The sequence below is a fragment of the Eurosta solidaginis genome, chromosome 1 (genome assembly GCF_040869045.1).
Source record: "Eurosta solidaginis isolate ZX-2024a chromosome 1, ASM4086904v1, whole genome shotgun sequence".
NCBI lineage: Eukaryota > Metazoa > Arthropoda > Insecta > Diptera > Tephritidae > Eurosta > Eurosta solidaginis.
Window position 1 is genome coordinate 395,373,726 of NC_090319.1, and position 18,860 is coordinate 395,392,585.

Genomic DNA, 18,860 nt, shown 5'->3' on the forward strand with positions numbered 1-18,860 from the left:
CGGCGAATCCAGTTCTTAAAGAAAAATACCCAGAACTCGCAGAACAGGAACGCACTCTCCTTAGGGAAACTGATGTTATCAGCTGTCAGTCAGATCTAAGTATTTACAAACGTACTCGGTTGTTTCCAGGAGCTGTTCCCATTCCAATCGAACCGAGTCCTTCAAATTGGGTACAATTAAGCAAACAGAAAAACCTTTCGAAACCAGTTTTCGAGAGGAGAAAATATGACACATAGAAGAAAGGCTCCAGGAGGTTAGGAGTATAAAGATAAAAGTTCTAACAAAAATTAGTCCTGGAAGTGGGTATGGGTAGATAAATAATGCGGAAAAGCATAAATCTTGGGCAATCAAATACAAAAAAATGGCTTAAACGGTTTTGTAAACAATTGTGTTTTATTATTAGCAAAATTCCCTTTTAATATAATGCCAGATAGACAAATGTAACTTGTGTGTTCTCATATTCCTTTTCTTTGTAGTTGCATTATTTATGACACTCAAGGTAAAATGTAAAAACAAAAAACATCGATAAAATGCTACATGCACCACATAGGGTTAATTCATCTGGGCACATTTTTTTGATATACATAATAGTCCCTTACAAGACAATCATATTCAGCTGTCAATCACACTTTGTTAAATTCACTTTAAGTTTAACTACTTTTGAGAAAATCCTGAACCCTCCCTATGCAAACTTTTTCTTTTTCAAAAATTAACAGCAAAAAAGTTATTCCATTTTGAAGGAATGAATCGCTTAATTTTTAGGCCTTTTTCGTCCATAATTTTTTTCGCAAACAAGTTTTTATAAAAGCGTTGTCGATGGTACAAGATTATGAATAACAGCATTTAAATGAAATGTTTACGAGCTAAGGGCAAAATCTTACGAAATGACAACACTGACTTACATACCATATTGTAGGAAACATACATATGGGTGTATATATGAATGTATGTGTGTACGTATGTATGTATATTTGAGCACGCTTTTACGTAGATTGACGAATAATTGCCGACTACTTCCAACAGGTATATTTTTTTTCCTTGTAGCCTGTTTGTCAGAGAATCTAATGAGCGCCATACTTTGAAAGTTCGAGCAGGGGGTCGAAGTTTTGATTTATACTTTATATAAAATATCAATAAACTCTGTGAATAAAAATAATAAAATGCGAATACCATTTATTATAACATGAATATTAACCACTCTTGGCCATATGTAGGACACACACACACATACATAGACGTACATATATACATATATTTAAACAAACGTCGTTAATTTCTTAACTCGCAAAAAACAAAAACTGAATTGATAGGAGATCCAAATGTGGCGTATGGAAACATTCAACATACAACACGCACACACATTCATACAAATTTTCAGAAACTTTGTGGCGGAAAGCATTTCTGTTTGTAAGACAGTTTTTCATTGAGGGCGAATGAGTATTAAGTTCTCCCAAAAATGCGAAGCCGTTAACTTCTTGCTCGTGCGTTTTGCTCGACTATGCCGACAATGCAACTTTGTGATAACGATTGGCATTACTGGTCTTGAAGATTTTTCATAGAGTTCGAAAGATGCGATTAAATTTTCACAGCGCAGAGCGCACTACCGTCAGCGAGCGAGCACACACAGAGCACCAGCGGTGTGCTCTTTGTACGGGTAGCACATAGAAAAAGTATTGAAAAATTCACACAAAAACTTTATACCTACCGAAAAGAAATTTCATTTAGTCAAGTAGATTTATTCAGTTTTCACAACCAGTGTGGAAAATTAAACAAAAGAAAAAAAATATGTTGAAAAACTGTTAAATAACAATTTACATAAAATCAATAAGAAAAATTGCCATACAAATATTTTCCAATTGAAAAATTTTACGAAAATGGAAAAAAATTGAAAAGAAACAAATTTTCATAAATTTCTGTATGGGCTTTTAGTTTTTTTTAATTAATTTGAATAATGAAAACGTTAAAAAACAAAGTGAAATCATTATGTGAAAAAAATTCTTGTTAAAAAGCAGGAGCAGCAGGAAATTTTGGGCAAAAAAACTTTTCTATACCCAGTATGTGAAAGGAAAAATCAAATCCCATTTCCACGCACTGGTACATATTTACATACGTATATACATATATATATATATATATGTATAAATGTTCTTACATACACACACATAAAAATATGTATATATAAGTAAAATACGTGTTAATAGTGCGCGAAGAGGGGGGAAACGATCAGCGAAAATCAGCAATTCTGCAAAGCTAAAAAAGTTCCACCAAATGTGTGTATACATCAGTTAAATAGAAAATAAGTGAAAATTACTGATTTTCATGTTTTATTAAAAGACGAAATTTTGTGACAGATTTAATTTACAATTTCTTGTTTCAAAATGTTACGTGTTCGTAAATATTCTATAAAAAGTGTGCATTTGCAAATTCTTACCACAAACCCAAATGTGCAATTTGGAAGCAGAGTCGTCAGAATCATCGAGTGAGAGAGTTAAGGTGACATACATATGCACACACATTTACCTACATGCATTCATACATAAATACATATGTATGTATGTACAAATATATGTACATTCATAAATTAAAGTTATATGATGAATGATGTGGAAAGTGAAAATGTAAATCGCTGCAAAAAAGCAACACGAAATAAATAAATAAAGCTCTGGAAGCAAAAATTTGAAAAAAGTGGAAATATTTGAAAAATATACGAAAAAAACGGTTCACATTATATATAAAAAATGTATGAGTACGTGCCGAAGAAAAACCTATGGTGTCCAGAAAATTAATACCACACACACACACACAAATGCAAATACATATGTACATGCATACAATATATGAAAACTATGGAGCAGAGAGAGCAAGCAAAGTGAAAATAATTAGAAAAAAAGGGAATTTATTCGAACAAGTGGATAAAGCCATCTAGAGAGGTACTGATACAAAATAAATTTCGGATTTTCGTTTAAGAGAACTAAAAAAACATATCTACATACATATCTAAGTGAATTAAATTAGTGTTAAAAAAAAGAAAAAAAAAAACCTTATAATAAAAACAGTCTGCATCTCTATGCTTACAATAAACATACATATTAGGGCGGGTCGATTTAAAAATCGCTCATTGCTCTGTGAAAATCGTATTCTAGGGATCAAAATAGGAAACTTTGCCGAAGGAACCATACCTCTAAAACGAATTCTGATGCCCCCCCTTTGGGTCGAACTTTTGGGTAGGGGCAATTTCAATTCTACCTGCTGTGTCTTGTGGTGGCTTAAAACAAACAACACAAGCAATTTTACGATCTGCAACTGTGTCACAGTGATACCTTCATTTTTTAAAACGGTTGAATAAAAAACCCACACAACTATGTTTACGACATGCAAATGCATCACAGTGATGCCTTGGTTTTAAAAGGGGGTTGTAAAAACGCTAATTTCTAATAATTTTTCTTTAATTTCTTTTCTATTACTAAGTTAAATTCATTTTTTCATTTACATATATTCTGACTAAATAAATTTCTAAAGAGAAAAATAAACTCCAAAAAGAAAAAACATAGGTATTTCAAAGTGGGATTTTTCAAAATTTGCCCCTACGAACCAAAGGGGGGGACATCAGAATTCGTTTTAGAGGTATGGTTCCTTCGGCAAAGTTTCTTATTTTGATCCGTAGAATATGATTTTCACAGAGCAATGGGCGATTTTTTTGCCTCCCCACAAATCGAACCGGTCTAATACATATGCACATACATATGCATATGTGGAGATGGCAATGCAAAGCAGTCGTATAGGAGTAAAAGTCAAAGAAAATGAAGTTCGCAGCTTCGCTTAAACCATTTTACATATCCATACACAAACACATACACACATACGTATGTACAACATACAGACATTCATATGTACATACATAACATACAGTCGTATGTATATATGTACATATGTACGCACTTATGTACTTCTACATCAATCGACCTTAAAGATAGCAAAATCATTGACGAGGACGTCAACGTAAACCTTAACGAATGTGGACACGAGAACCAACATGACCAACAGGAAAAACAACAGAAGCAACGAGGACTTGCACACACAAGTTAGGAAACAAACATACATATATACATGCAAACATGAGTATATACATATGTATGTATATAGGCATGTGTTGAGCAGTAAGGATTTACCATTCCAAATAAGTATTTTATACAGATAGAGTAGCAACGATTATAACGGTACATGCCGAAGGAAAGCAAAATAAAAGAAAGTTTGAGCGAGTTGGTTTAACGAATAAATAAAGTTGCGAGGTAGCAAATAGACGAGCGATACATTGAGAAAACCAATGAAACCCAAGACAAACGCGTAACAATGCTATGTACATAGAAATAATCGGTGAAAGTGCAAAACTGCCAATAAATTTGTAAATTTCCTTATTTAAAGATTATTATTTGTTATAAAAGTAAGTAAAGAAGTAAATCTTTATGGCGAAAGCCTCAAGTTGGCATTGTGTAGGCATCTTTGCTCACGGTATGGGTGAATCCTGAATGTAAGCATAAGATGTAAGTGTAAGCGTAAGCGTAGTCTTTGTAAGAGGTATGCTATATGGGGGATGCATATGGAATATAAATGCAGGCGCAGTATTTTGAATTGGAATGCTGTATGGAGTGCAATGTTGGAGCGGGGTACGGGGTAGAGTTGATATGATCGAAATTACACAATTCAAGGCAAATACATATGCCATCTACAGGTTAATTAAAGAGCGTATGATTTTTATTACTGATGCAAAAGGTGTTTACAAAAACAAAGCATGCGGTTAGGTATTCAGATTTAAGTTGAAATTAGTTCCTGTTTAGGCTTTTGTTGGTTGTTCCGTCACTAGAACTTTTAGAAAAAGTATCGATACCGGTATATATATAATCAACGTATCGATGCTAGTACTCATACTCAGTAAAAAGTATCGAGTATACTCGAACCAAATGAGTACTTCGGAATATTTACCAAAAGTGAAGGAACTTTTTTAAAATAAGAGCGTATATTTTGAAACAAGCAAGAAAATTTAAGTTTATATACCCACTTGTGTAGGTAGGTAAGTAGGTGAAATGGCTGCGATCCTGGTCGCCCAAGTAGCTATTTAAAGCCGTTTTGATGCCTAATCCTACGGAATGTTACGGTCAATGTATTACAACCAGCCAGAGTTGTTGATAAAATTAAGAATATTCGGGATTGCTATCACAGATAACCCTCTGAGGTCTTCTAGAAACGGGGTTCCAAGGAACCATAGCCGGGCTCTAGCTAGAGCCGGGCATTTACACATAAAGTGTTCTACTGTCTCCCTGGCATTTGAATCTTTGCAGCTTCTGCAGTAGTCGTTATACGGAATGCCCATCTTTTCCGCGTGCGTACCTACTGTCCAATGACCGGTGCAGACTGCTATCAGTTTGCGTGTTTTAGCCCTGGATTTGTTCAGAAGACTTCTCGTCCTCTTTCCATCATAGTTTGGCCAAATGGATTTTGATATCGCACAGGTGGTGATGTTATTCCACTTTGTTTGTGCTTTCTTCAAGTAGAAACTTTGGATATTCCCCTTGGCTACTGCTAAGGGTATGCCTACTTCGACAATGGTTATTTCCTCGTTCATCTCCGATGAGCCCCTGCGTGCTAGCTCGTCGGCCTTCTCGTTACCCTCTATCCACCTATGACCCGGGACCCAGATAACGCGTTGTTCTAGATTGGTGGATAACTGGGATATGAGTCGCTTACAAGCCCACACTAATTTTGAGTTAATGTGTGGCGAGGAAAGCGCTTTTATCGCTGCTTGGCTATCCGGCAGGATGCAAACTTTACCAGCTATATTCGAGCCCTCCAGTGATTTGCAGGCTTGCCAAATCGCGAGGATTTCTGCTTGAAACACGCTGCAGTGCGATGGGAGTCTGAATGATGCAGACAAATCTAGGGACTCAGAGAAGACTCCGGCCCCCACTCCCGATTCCATCTTGTAGCCGTCGGTGTAGATTTGGATGTCGTCGACCCTTATACACGGGTTTCTCTTCCACTCGTTCATGCTTGGAATGACGGTATTACAACCGTACTCAAACTTCAGTTTGCGAGGGTAGTAATCTGCCTCGGTACTACATGTACCAACCGAAAGTTACTTTAGGATACTATTATGCCCTTGCTGAGTATCGTTCCAACACCCAGACTCTCTCAGTCTCAGTGCGGTTTGTGACGATGTACAAAGTATATGCAAGTCGATCGGAAGCAGGTGCAAAATGGGGTCTAAAGCAGCTGTGGGGCATGTGCATCCGGCCCCTATGGCACCAACGCACGCAGGGCGCTGAACTTTTCGCAGGCTGGTGAGATTGTAGCTCTAACTTAGAGCTTCCCACCAGACTATGGAACCATAGGTAAGCACCGGTCGCACCACCGCCACGTACATCCAAAGTACGATGCTTGGCTTGAGTCCCCATTTCTTACCAAACATTGATTTGCAGGCATAGAAGGCGATGCAGGCCTTCCGTGCCCGCTCTTCGATGCATACTTTCCAATTCAACTTGCTGTCAATTGTTAGTCCCAGATACTTGGTACTCGATGACAGGGTTAGTTGCTGGCCGTTTAAGAATGGTAGTCTGAAAGCAGGTGGCTTGTACTTCCTCGTGAAGAGAAGCAGGTCCGTCTTGTCGGGATTTAACCTCAGGCCACATCCCTGTTGAGTTTAGCCAAGGCCCTTGTGTGCTCTTACATATATTTTAAAGATATATTTAAAGAGAAACGTCTCACACATTAAAGGATTAAGAAGATTCTTTATCGACTTAAAAACAAATACATAAATGTAAGGCACGATAACCTCCGCAGCCGCGACCGAGCTTCCCTTCCAATTTGTGTCGTGCTCCTCTTGATTTTTTTCCTAAAATTTGGCGGGACGGGACCTACTTCTTTTATGCCGACTCCGAACGGCAAAGCGGATGAGTTTTCACTGAGAGCTTTTTCATGGCAGAATTACACTCGGAGTGCTTGCCCAACACTCCCGAGGGGTGACCCCGCTTAGAAAAATTTTCTTCTAATTGAAATTGTTTCTAAAATTTTGGTGTGCTTTGCCCGGCGCGTGAACCCAGGATCTTCGGTGTGGATGGTGGAGCACGTTACCATCACACCACGGCGCCGGTCAATTTGATCGACTTATGGCATTTAAAAAAAAAATTGTTTTTCTGATATAAAAAGTGTCTCTAAACGGGATCGGTTCTCGGCAATTTCTCCCATGAAAAGCTTCCCAGTGAAAATTCATTTGCCTTGCAGATGCCGCTCGGAATCGGCATAAAATAAAATACATTTTCCAGCCTTATGATATAACAGTTCATTATGGATGACCGCGTAGCTTCAGTTTTCCGACTAGTTCGACTGTCCACTTCGTTAGGTTAGTTGCACACTCGGCCATTTGTTCGACTGTCTTGAGAAAGCTTTTGCTTCACCAATTTGAGTCTTCTTGGGAAAAATAAAGCTTCATCTGGTAAATATACGTGCCTACGTATTCACATTTGTAACAGGAGCCGTAACGAGTAGGTGAGAGGCTATGATCAATGTGATTCACTGCTAGGGAGTAGTTGGGGATATGGCCGCCAACTTTAAGAAATTTCAAACCGGGAGACTTGGGTTTGGAATGATGAAGTGTGAAAATCAAAATCAACATTTCAGATTTTATTGTATAGTTTCGCAAATAAAAAACAGAGGTTTGAATATAAGATCAAGGAATTTTTCAAATTACCTTGTTAAGTATGAGATGAGAATCATTTCAAGGGAGTTGGTTGGTTGGTTGCTGTGCTGCCCGGCTATGGAGCCGGGCCCAAGTAGTAGATCATCGGTTCTTTTCTGGTTGTACTCTGGCCAGATTAGTTTGGTGGTTCAACAGGTGTCCGTAGAGTGCCAATCACGGATTGCTATTTTCCTAAGATAGGTGAGAATGTCTCTTTTAATTGATGTGAGTGGTCGATGCACGGCGACTGCTTCTGTGATGTCTAACGACGCTCCCGCCTTTGCTATTTCATCCGCTTTTTCGTTGCTGTCAATGTTCCTGTGGCCGGGTACCCAGCTGAGTGTGATAGCTGCCTGGTTAGCTGCTTCACGTAGCACCCTCTTACAGTTTTCGACGGCTTTTGAGGATGTGTACGGTGATTCTAGCGCTTTTAGCGCCGCTTGACTGTCGGAGTATATGACTACCTCACCGTCTATCCGGTTCTGCAGCAGGAAGATGCAGGCCCTCTCTGTTCCTTGCAGCCCTGCTTGGAAGATTCTGGCTGTGTTTGACAGGCGGATGGGGATTGCGACGTTTAGTTGGTTGGAGAAGACACCTGCGCCGATGCCGCAGTCCATTTTGGATCCGTCAGTGTAGAGTGAGGTGACCCCCTCCCTGCCAACTTTGTCGGCCGACCAATCCGTTCTAGAGGGTATCTGCACCTTGTAATTTCTGTCGAAGATCAGTGTTTTTGAGAGGTTATCTGTTGTCGAATCCACATCGGCGAGCCTTGTTAGGATGTCACTGTGGCCATATCGTTTTTCTGTCCAGCATCCAGACTCCCTTAGCCTGATGGCTGTGCTGATCGCTATAGATCTGATGTGGAGGGTCAGTGGCAGCAGGTTAAGTATAACGTTTAGTGCATCCGTCGGGCACGATCTAAGTGCACCTGTTACCCCTGCGCATGCTGCCCTTTGTATTTTGTCTAGTTTTTTAGTTTTGTATTGCTTGTTCAGGGCAGGCCACCATGCTATGGCTCCGTACGTCAGGATAGGCCTTATGACCGCCGTATAGAGCCACATCATGAGTTTTGGCTTTAGCCCCCAATTTCTGCTGACTATTCTCTTGCACGAGTAGTATGCGATATACGCCTTCTCTCCCCTTTTTCGATATTGGTTTTCCAATTTAACTTGTTGTCTATTACGACGCCTAGATACTTAACTCTAGTTGAGAGCGAGAGTTCCGTACCATCTAGTGAGGGCAGTCGAAATGTTGGTATTTTCGTTCTGTTACTGAACAGTATCAGTTGTGTTTTGCTAGGGTTGGTGTTGAGGCCGCACGATGCCGCCCAGGTATGTAGCCTGCTTAGCGCACCCTGAAGGATGTCGCTAAGCGTGGAGGGAAAAGCCCCCGAGACTGCAATGACCACGTCGTCTGCGTATGTTACTGCCTTAACACCATTCTTGTCGAGTTCGAGTAGTATCTCGTTCAGTGCAATGACCCAGAGCAGTGGCGAGAGGACCCCGCCCTGCGGTGTAGCTCTACCAACTTTGCGGGTCATTGTCACTGAGCCCATATCCGCTTGTATGGTTCTGTTTTCCAGCATTTATTGAGTCCATCCACAAATGTGGTTGTCAACTCTGGCCCTTTACAGGGCTTTCATAATTGTGCCGGTTTCGATGTTGTTGAAGGCGCCTTCTATATCTAGGAAAGCTGCTAGTGTGAATTGTTTGTAGTGTAGTGATCTTTCCACAAAGCCCGTTAGCTCGTGGAGGGCGGCCTACGTAGATCTTCCCTATTTAAACCCCTGGAATCTACAAAAGAACTTTGCATCACTGATTTCGCTTATTCTTTTGGCAATCGGGATATATAATTTTTGAAAACAATCTGCAATTTTTTGGACAACTTGAATTTTTAATAACTTGAGGACCAGTTGAAAACATGTTCGACATGTATCATTCAATTTGAATTTGAATTCATTAATTGATTTTCTTAAAAATTATGCAAAGTGAGCATTTAAATTTGTTTTATAATTTTCCTTTTAGCGTTTTGTTTTAATAACTTTATAAATTTGGTGATACAAAATCCGTTTTGAGCTGACACTGTAAACGCCTGTTTTTTTAAATAACTTTTGAACGGTTAGAAAGAATAAAATTTGATTCTTATAACTGGCAGTGATGTGCATCCGTTGATACCCATTTCGACCATATCGGACCAATTCTAAGTCCTCAATACATAATCCTTCCAAAGACTTTACTCGACTCGGCGCCACGTATGCTTTTCTCTCCTCGAACTCCAAAGTATTTTGATGTCACTTCTACCGGAATATGATCCAAATCGGACTACAAATACGATTTTTTGAAATATTTCGACCCATGCGCCACCTTTCGGAGTTTTTTTTTTTATTTCATTGTCATCGGGTTCTGAACTATATTCCAAGTTTCAAGTTTGTAGCTTATCGGGAACTTACTTAAATTTTAATTACAAAATTCGTTCACACACAGAAAATTTGTACGCGCACAGTGTTTCGTGTAGAACAAGCTAGCTGGACAAAATTATTTTATGAGATTTTCCGTTTCATATGCAGTCATTTATTACAACTACGTCATTTTTTTTAGCCATATGTTCTTTTTTTTTATTTTTTTCCAAAATTTTACTTCATCTAGATGCTTCTACAAAGCGAAATTCATTATGCTCAATGACCTGTTGGCTTCTCATGATTGGTCGGATCTCTATGCTTGCACTGATGTCGATTCGGCTATCTCTATATTTTACAGTACGCTTGATAGCTTCTTTGATACCTGCATTCCTACTCGCTATACCCTATGTTCGAATAAGCCCCCTTGGTTTTCAAGGCAACTTATCAGACTTAATAACATCAAATCTAGGCTTTATAAGAGGTTCAAGAAATCTGGAGCATCTGCAGACCTCTCTAAATATCTAATAGCTCGTTCTAAATTTCACCGTCTTAATCAGCTTTGTTATAAAAATTACTTGAGTTGTTGTAAAGCCCAATTTTTTAGAAATCCCAAAAAGTTTTACAGTTTCGTAAATTCAAAGCGGAAAACTTCTGCGTATCCTTCCTCATTAACCTTTGGAGGTAAAAAAGCTTGCACTGATGACGACGTTGCTGAACTATTTTCTGAGTTCTTTAAGTCCACGTATTCATCCAGTGGTTTTCATTCTGGTCAATATCCCTATCGCTTAGATAGCTCGAATTACATTAGGAATCCTGCTATTGATGGTAATATTGTTCTTCAGAGTCTTCAATCTTTGAAGCCCACCTTTTCTCCGGGACCGGACGGTGTTCCTAGTTGCGTGCTTAGGTACTGCGCCGAAAACATGTATGAGCCTATTTTAAAATTATTTGAGCTATCTCTGGGATCTGCGTCATTCCCGGCACTTTGGAAACAGTCTTTTATTATACACCTGCATAAAAAAGGTAGTAGGTCAAAAGTTGAAAACTACAGGGGTATTGCTAAACTTTCAGTCATTCCTAAAGTCTTTGAACAGATTGTCACCAATCAACTGCAATATCAGTGTTCTAGTCTTTTATCTCCATGTCAACACGGTTTTATTCGTCAAAGGTCTACCACTACAAATTTGCTTGTATTCACCTCTATAGTTATGGAAGGATTTTTAGCGAACAAGCAAACGGATGTCATCTACACGGACTTCAGCAAAGCATTTGATACCGTCAACCACGAGTTGCTTATTCATAAGCTTGATTTACTGGGCTTTCCGTTTCACCTATTAATGTGGCTGAAAAGCTATCTTTCTAACCGGACCCAAAAAGTCCTGTTCAAGTGCAATTTGTCGGAATCGTTCGGAGTTTCCTCCGGCGTACCCCAGGGAAGTCATCTAGGCCCTTTGCTCTTTGCCCTTTTCATTAATGACTTGCCACAGACAATATTATATTCCCATACTATAATGTATGCGGATGATGTAAAACTTTGCTACACTTACTGTCCTACCGATTTGAGTTCCTTGGATCTTCTTCAGGCCGACTTGGACTCGTTTCAATGTTGGTGCACAACAAATTTACTAGCTTTAAATTGCTCTAAATGTAAGCATATGACATTTCACCGAGTGAAGCCAGCATTGAAATCTTATGTAATAGATGGTACGCCTTTGGAGCGTATATCTATTGCAAATGATCTAGGTGTCCTTTTTGATCCGAAATTGAATTTTAACATGCATATTTCATCTATAGCCAACAAAGCGTTGGGTTTACTTGGATTTGTTAAAAGATGGGCTAAAGAGTTCGATGATCCGTACCTCACTAAGGTTCTTTACACATCGCTGGTTCGTCCAATACTCGAGTATTGCTCATGCGTTTGGTCCCCTGTTTCTCAAAAGCATATAAAGCGTCTTGAGTCAGTTCAAAAGCAATTTTTGATATTTGCATTGCGCGGCCTTAATTGGGATTCAAGTCTCCACCTTCCTCCATACAGAAGTAGACTTCTTCTTATTAACTTACCCACTCTGGAAAATCGGAGAATATTACTGGGGGTATTGTTCATCCATAAGCTCATTATTGGAGAAATTGATTCCGCGGACCTCCTCAGCCGCTTGTTTTTTGCGGTTCCCCCTAGAGTATCCAGACACTACGTTCCTTTCTATTTACCACTTTGTCGACGAAACTTTGCTAAAAATAATCCTCTTCTTATCTGGTGCGCGCACTACAATGACTTGTATAGCTGCATCAGTCTTGAATGTACTTTTGCCACTATACGTAATGCAATACTTGCCTATCTAATTTAAGAGATACAAGCTAATTTAATTTGCCGGCATTTTATTCCTTCGATAAAACACAGGAACTATCTCGCTTAAGGATGGAGGAACATTTATCAACATGTATCATTAAGAAGGAACAAGACAGTACTGTGTTGATTGGAATCTGGTGCATTCCAACAACGTAAAAAACATGCTTTTTCATGAGTCACTGACCGGAATCGTATGCATTCCGGCAGTATAATCTTATGGGTCAGGCATCGAGCTGATTGGAATCCGGTGCATTCCAACAACACAGGTCATGTTACTTTTTTATGCCTTGTGATGGCGTATCCTCATTACACTACTCTTAGCACTGCCGGATTCCCATGACATGCTGATTGGAATCTTGTTGCATTCCAACAGGGAGATTGGAATCCACTGCATTCCGAAATCATGCTGAGCGGAATCTGATGCATTCCGCCAGTATAAGATTTCTGCATAAGATCTTATTTCTGCTCATATTTCTTATTATTATTATATTCTGAAATTAAATAGTAATGTTCATTAATATTTCTTTGTTTGTAATATAACATTGTTGAAAGCTCGATATATCTTAAATTTTATCTTTTGAGTTGTATATTTATATATCGTTTATATTATGCAGTCGACCATAGTTTGTCGTCGACTTTAAATAATAAATAAATAAATAAATAAATAAATAAATAAATAAATAAATATGCATACATTTGCTTATTTCATATACAGTAACTCATGTGAATAAGTGACATAGATCTAAAAAAATTTAAAGGACTTAAGAATATTACTTTATTGTACTTAAATTGAATGGACTGCAAATCTCAATACTTTAAAAAATTTAAATTTTTTATGAAAATTCGTCGAATTTTTCAAACATTTTTTAAATATAATTTAGTTTTTGTTATAGATCGTGACAAATTTTCTTATGGGAAATTAGTTAAAATAAATTTGCGAAAGCGAAAATTGTAAGAATTGGCCTAAAAGGGGTGTCTACTTATTTATGTGAGTGACTGTACATTTGTACATACATATTTTGTATTTATTTGAGTATTTATCCTGGCACTACAATTTTTACAAAATTATTTTATAGTACCAGTCAGGAATGTAAAAGTGAATTACAATAATAATAATAACAATGTATATAATTAAATTAATTATGTGAAAATTACTTATTACAAAAACTTAAAATTAATTATTTAATTAAATTAAATTAAATTATTTTTGAGTGCTAAACGACTTTCGACACCGTAAAGAAAGTGAAACAACACCTTTTAGTCGTTTAAGTTTTTTGTTTTTATTTTAACAAGACAAATGTTTCAACACTCGCGTGGTGTCTTCTTCAGTTGCTAGTTTTCAACTAACCATTGTCAACAGAAATAACAAAGTAACAAAATAAGCCTATCCAAATTTGTCAAATATTATCGGCTAATACAATGAAAAAGCAAAAAGACATAAAGAGAGTATAATACAACAAAAAAAATTAAGTAATAACAAAATATGGATCAAACGAAGTTTAATAGAAAGCTGAGTAAAGATTTGTATACAGTGGGCCACTATCACGATTCACTGACACACTTTTATTTACATAAATATGTAGGGATTCTAAAATATTTAATCTACTGATATTAGATTCTATTTTAATTAATTTACAGTCGTCTTCACTTATCGAGTGTTGATTCGATAATGCATGTTCGGCGATGCCACTTTTGGGCTCAATACTTTGTATGTATTTTAAATGCTCATTGAACCTGATTCGTACAGTGCGCGTCGATTGGCCTATGTACTTTGCACCGCATTCTACTCCGTCGTCATTTATATGAGAGCAAGTGATTGAGTACACTCCAGGATTGTCCAAAATGTCACCTTTATCCTTAGATGATCTCAATAAGGCCTTCAGTTTTGTTGTTGATTTTGGAGCCAAATTTAAACGAGCTTTTTTAAAGATATGTTTCATATCAGAAAAATAATATGGGTCGTAAGTCATGCTGCACCAAGTCATGTTGTCTTTTTCGCCCACTGTGCCGAAAAACGAACTGCACTCTTTTTGCAATTTTTTGCGCTGGTGTTTTCTTATTAGCTGCTCTAACATGCTGGCGCAATACCCATTAGTTTCTGCGATGCTCACTATTTTGTGTTTTTCTTTGTTGTAAGCAGCACAGCTTAGTGGGACGTTAATAAGGCGATAATAATAATAATAAACCCAACGGATTAATACCCTCCAAAGCCCGCCCAACCGACACGAGGGGCGCATCCGCATGACGCACGGATTTGTTTTTGTTTTTGCCGAGTTGTTGATAGGCGGAGGTTTGTTAAGCGTCGAGATCTAAAACTGCTCAGCTACAGAATAAAAATCATCAGCTGAGTATTATATACATAACAGTAGAAAATTATACATATAGTAAATTGTTAAATAAGTTAAGGATTTAGCATATAAAGATTTTTATTTTTTATTTTTATTTTTATTTTGTTACGAGTTAAGATAGGATAGGACAGTTTTCCTTATAGTAAAAAGTGAATCCGTTATATCAAATGAATTCGAGTGAGAGTTAAAATCATAACACAAACACCGGAAAGGTTCATTTAATTCGAAGTTAGTTCTACACTGCCTCAAAAGAAGAGGTTTGTAATGTCTTGACGCTCGTGATGGGATATTGAAGTTTACTTCGTTCAAAAGAAAGGGGCTAGAAATTAGTCCATTCAGTAGTTTAGCCATAAATAATACTCCTAGCATTTCTCTACGGCTAGCGAGAGTTGGAAGATTGATAAGCCTTAACCGACTAGTATAAGGTGGAAGATTATATGCAGAGTCCCAATGAAAATTCCTTAAAGAAAAAAGTAAAAATTGCTTCTGTATTGACTCAAGCCTATCTGCATGAACTTGATATCGCGGATTCTAGACTACTGATCCGTATTCTAGTATCGGCCTAACCAATGTGTTAAAAAGGGCTTTGGTTACATAAGGGTCACTAAATTCTTTAGACCATCTCTTCACGAATGATAGAACACCTCTAGCCTTATTGGCAGTAGTCATAATATGAAGGTTGAAACTAAGTTTAGCATCCATCGTAACTCCCAAGTCAACAAAATAATTTACTGATGCAAGACAAAAATTATCAATTACGTAAGAGGCTGCTGGCAAAGATCTCCGAGAGAAGCACATGAACTTACATTTATTGATGTTCAGCGGCATTGAATTCGCGTTGCACCAAGCAACTAAGCAGTTTAAATCCGCTTGAAGCAATGGACGTTCTTCAATAGACTCATAAGACCTAAAAAGTTTTACATCATCAGCATACATTAAAATTTTGGAATATTTTATTATGGTACAAATATCATTAATAAATAGCAAGAACAGAATTGGACCGAGATGACTGCCCTGTGGGACGCCAGAGGGAACATTAATGACCTCTGAAAGAGTATTTTTAAAAATTACTTGTTGCGTTCTACCGCAGAGATAAGAAGATATCCACTGAGTGAGACCTGGTTGGAAACCAAGTCGATCTAGCTTGTGGATAAGCAATGAATGGGAAACTTTGTCAAATGCTTTACTGAAATCAGTGTAAATAACATCGGTGTGAAGATTTTCTCTAAATCCATTAGAAACATGCGTTGTGAATTCAAGTAGGTTGGTAATGGTAGATTTGCCTCTACAGAATCCATGTTGAGAGTTTGCAATCAATGCAGAAATGGAAAATGTTAGCTGATTAGTAACAATGGCTTCAAACACCTTTGGGATGGCAGACAATTTTGCAATTCCTCGATAATTTTCTACACATGACCTACTGCCGTTTTTGTGGAGGGGTATTAGAAAAGATTCCTTCCAAGCAAAAGGAAAAACTCCATGTTTTAGGGACATGTTGAATAAATCAGTTAGGGGCAGATAAATGTGTTCTGCACATCTTTTGAGAAAACATGTGGGAATTAGATCAGGACCGTATTTATAAGATTCCTTCAAAGAAGTTAAATATGTAAGAACCTCTTCTGGAGATATTGATGGAATATTAATTGCGTTAAGTGAGTCAAGTTCATACGGGTATTCACTAGACAAAGAAATTAATTCAGCGGAATAGTTAGATTTGAAAAATTGTGCAAATAAATTAGCAATAACTTGATCGTCGCTAGAGAAATCATCACGGTATTTCATACCAGAAGGAAAGCCTTTAACCCTACGTTTAGAGTTCACGAAATTATAGAAAGCTTTCGGATTGCAAGTTATTTTCTTTTTCATGGCACAGAGATAGGTATTGTAACACTTTTTATTTAATTCAAAATATTTATGACGCAATATAGAGTACTTCAAGTAGTCGGAGTGTGACCCCGTCTTCTTGTACAGCTTGAAGGAACGCGTTTTTTTGTTTTTTAAAGATTTCAGTTCTTTGGTGTACCATATTTGGACTAGTTCAGTGAAAACACGTTTACGCTTAGGTACATGTCTGTCCAGAATAGCGTGAATGACGGCGTTGAAGTCAGAAACGTTTTTGTCAATATCTGCACCGTATTTGGGCCAAACTATTGTAGATAAAATTTGGTTGAGTTTATTAAAATTAGCCTTCGCGAATTCGAATCTAAAACTAGAGTCGGTTTCTGTGGTAGTGCAACTCCGAGAACTTTCTTCCAATTCGTAAACTATTTCCAGCGAAGGATGGTAAGGATCCTCAGGTACAGTAAGAGGTTCACCCCTCCTAAGAATGGATTTTGAAGTATCATCAACAAATACCAGATCAAGTACCCTCCCGTACATGTTTGGAACTATATTTATCTGTCTTAGGCAAAGTTCAGTTATTTCTGCTAAAAAGTCGATGCTGGAGAATTTTGAAGAAACCGGTACAATACCATGGTCGGATGTGGTCCATGATACGTGCGGAAGATTAAAATCACCCAAGACAATTATCGAGTCAATAGGCTTCAACAATGAACTGATATCTTTCAGTAACGAAATATGGTTCATATACACCGAGGGATCTGAAGATGGTGGGATATAGCAAATGGCAATATAGGTAAAACCTATTCCCAGCTGGGTTCTAATGCACTTAAATTCCGTAGCTTCAATAACAGGTAAATTTACCTCAGCGGAAGGTATAGAAGAATGTACCGCGAGCAAAACTCCACCTCCAACTCTGTTCAAGCGGTCATTTCTATATATTTGGTAATCATTGCAAAGAATCTCCGAATTAAAAATATGAGGCTTTAACCAAGTTTCAGTAAAAGCGATGATATTGTAATTACAGTTAAATGATCTCAAGTATAGATCAGTTAGTTTTGTGTTTAGGCCTCTTACATTTTGATAAAATATATTAAGGACAGGTTTAATATTTAGTTTTTTGCAGCATTATTGGTTTGAGGAACGGTAGCAAGATTACGAATATTAACGTTGCGTCTATGCTCGAATTCACGTACAAAGGCTCCGGGTGGCCAAAATGAATTATTCAAAATTGTTTCAAAATGTTGCGCTGATACGTCAATCCTAAATGACGAAATGTCTCTAGGATAATTAAAATTAAATTTACGAATAGACACATTTTCAGATTTAAGTTTACTTATGATGTACGACTTCAGGTCCTCTTCTGTAGTGTCTCTCTCGAATCTGGAGACGAAAATCGACTTTTTAATCGGGACAGTAATCAATCTACCAGCCGGCGGTTCAGATTCCGCAGAGGGGTTTTGGGGAACCTGGTTCCTTTTTGTGGAGGGTACAGTAGATACAGCTGAATGAGCATTCGATGTCGATGGTTGAACTGCCAAGGGACTCGGAGAGGACAGATTTATCAATTCAGTAGTTGGGGGTGGAAGATCTGGAGGTGAAGGAACTTTGGGATCAGCATCCGTAGTCGGAGCTGGAAGAGAAACATCGATAGACCTACGATTATTATCCGGAATGTTCACATTTGAATGTTTGAAAGACTTAAATAAGCTTTCATAATGCTTAAACTTCTCGGATAAAGCGGAAATCTCTTTGCCTATTTCAGAAAATCCATCTCGGGCCTGTTTGAAGACCTTGAAAAGGTCAATTTGGGTAGGCCTACATTTCAAACAAGCCCAACGTACTCCCTTATCGTTATCGTTAAGTGCGTCAACCACTCGTGCTGATAAACCGGCGCACTTCATATGAGCAAGCCGATCGCAAAGCCAGCATGCCACGAAGGGATGTGATTCACTTTTTACTAAGCAGTTAGGATATAAACACGACATTCTTAATAAATGAACCATAGAATTGAAGGCAGCTAATTTATGCGAGTAGTGATGGTTCGATTCTATTTGGGATAAATCGATCAGTCGATGTTGGCTTACGATATATATCGAATTCGATCCCTCCGTCGGTATTATGTTTGAGCATTAAGTCCAGAAAAGGTAACTCATTCAACAGTTTTTTCTAATACGGACTGGACTTTAATTTCCGCAC

At 37.8% G+C, this 18,860-nt stretch overlaps 1 protein-coding gene across 7 annotated transcripts in view; it reads left to right on the plus strand.

Moving 5' to 3' along the window:
• Positions 1–1,611: 1,611 nt before the first annotated feature.
• The window catches only part of LOC137238557 (diacylglycerol kinase theta), a 156,852-nt gene continuing 139,603 nt past the window's right edge, over positions 1,612–18,860 (plus strand). For all 7 annotated transcript variants that reach the window (XM_067763710.1, XM_067763707.1, XM_067763711.1 and 4 more), the window contains exon 1: positions 1,612–2,930. The gene's annotated coding sequence lies outside the window, so the exon portion shown is untranslated. The remainder of the gene's footprint in view (positions 2,931–18,860) is intronic.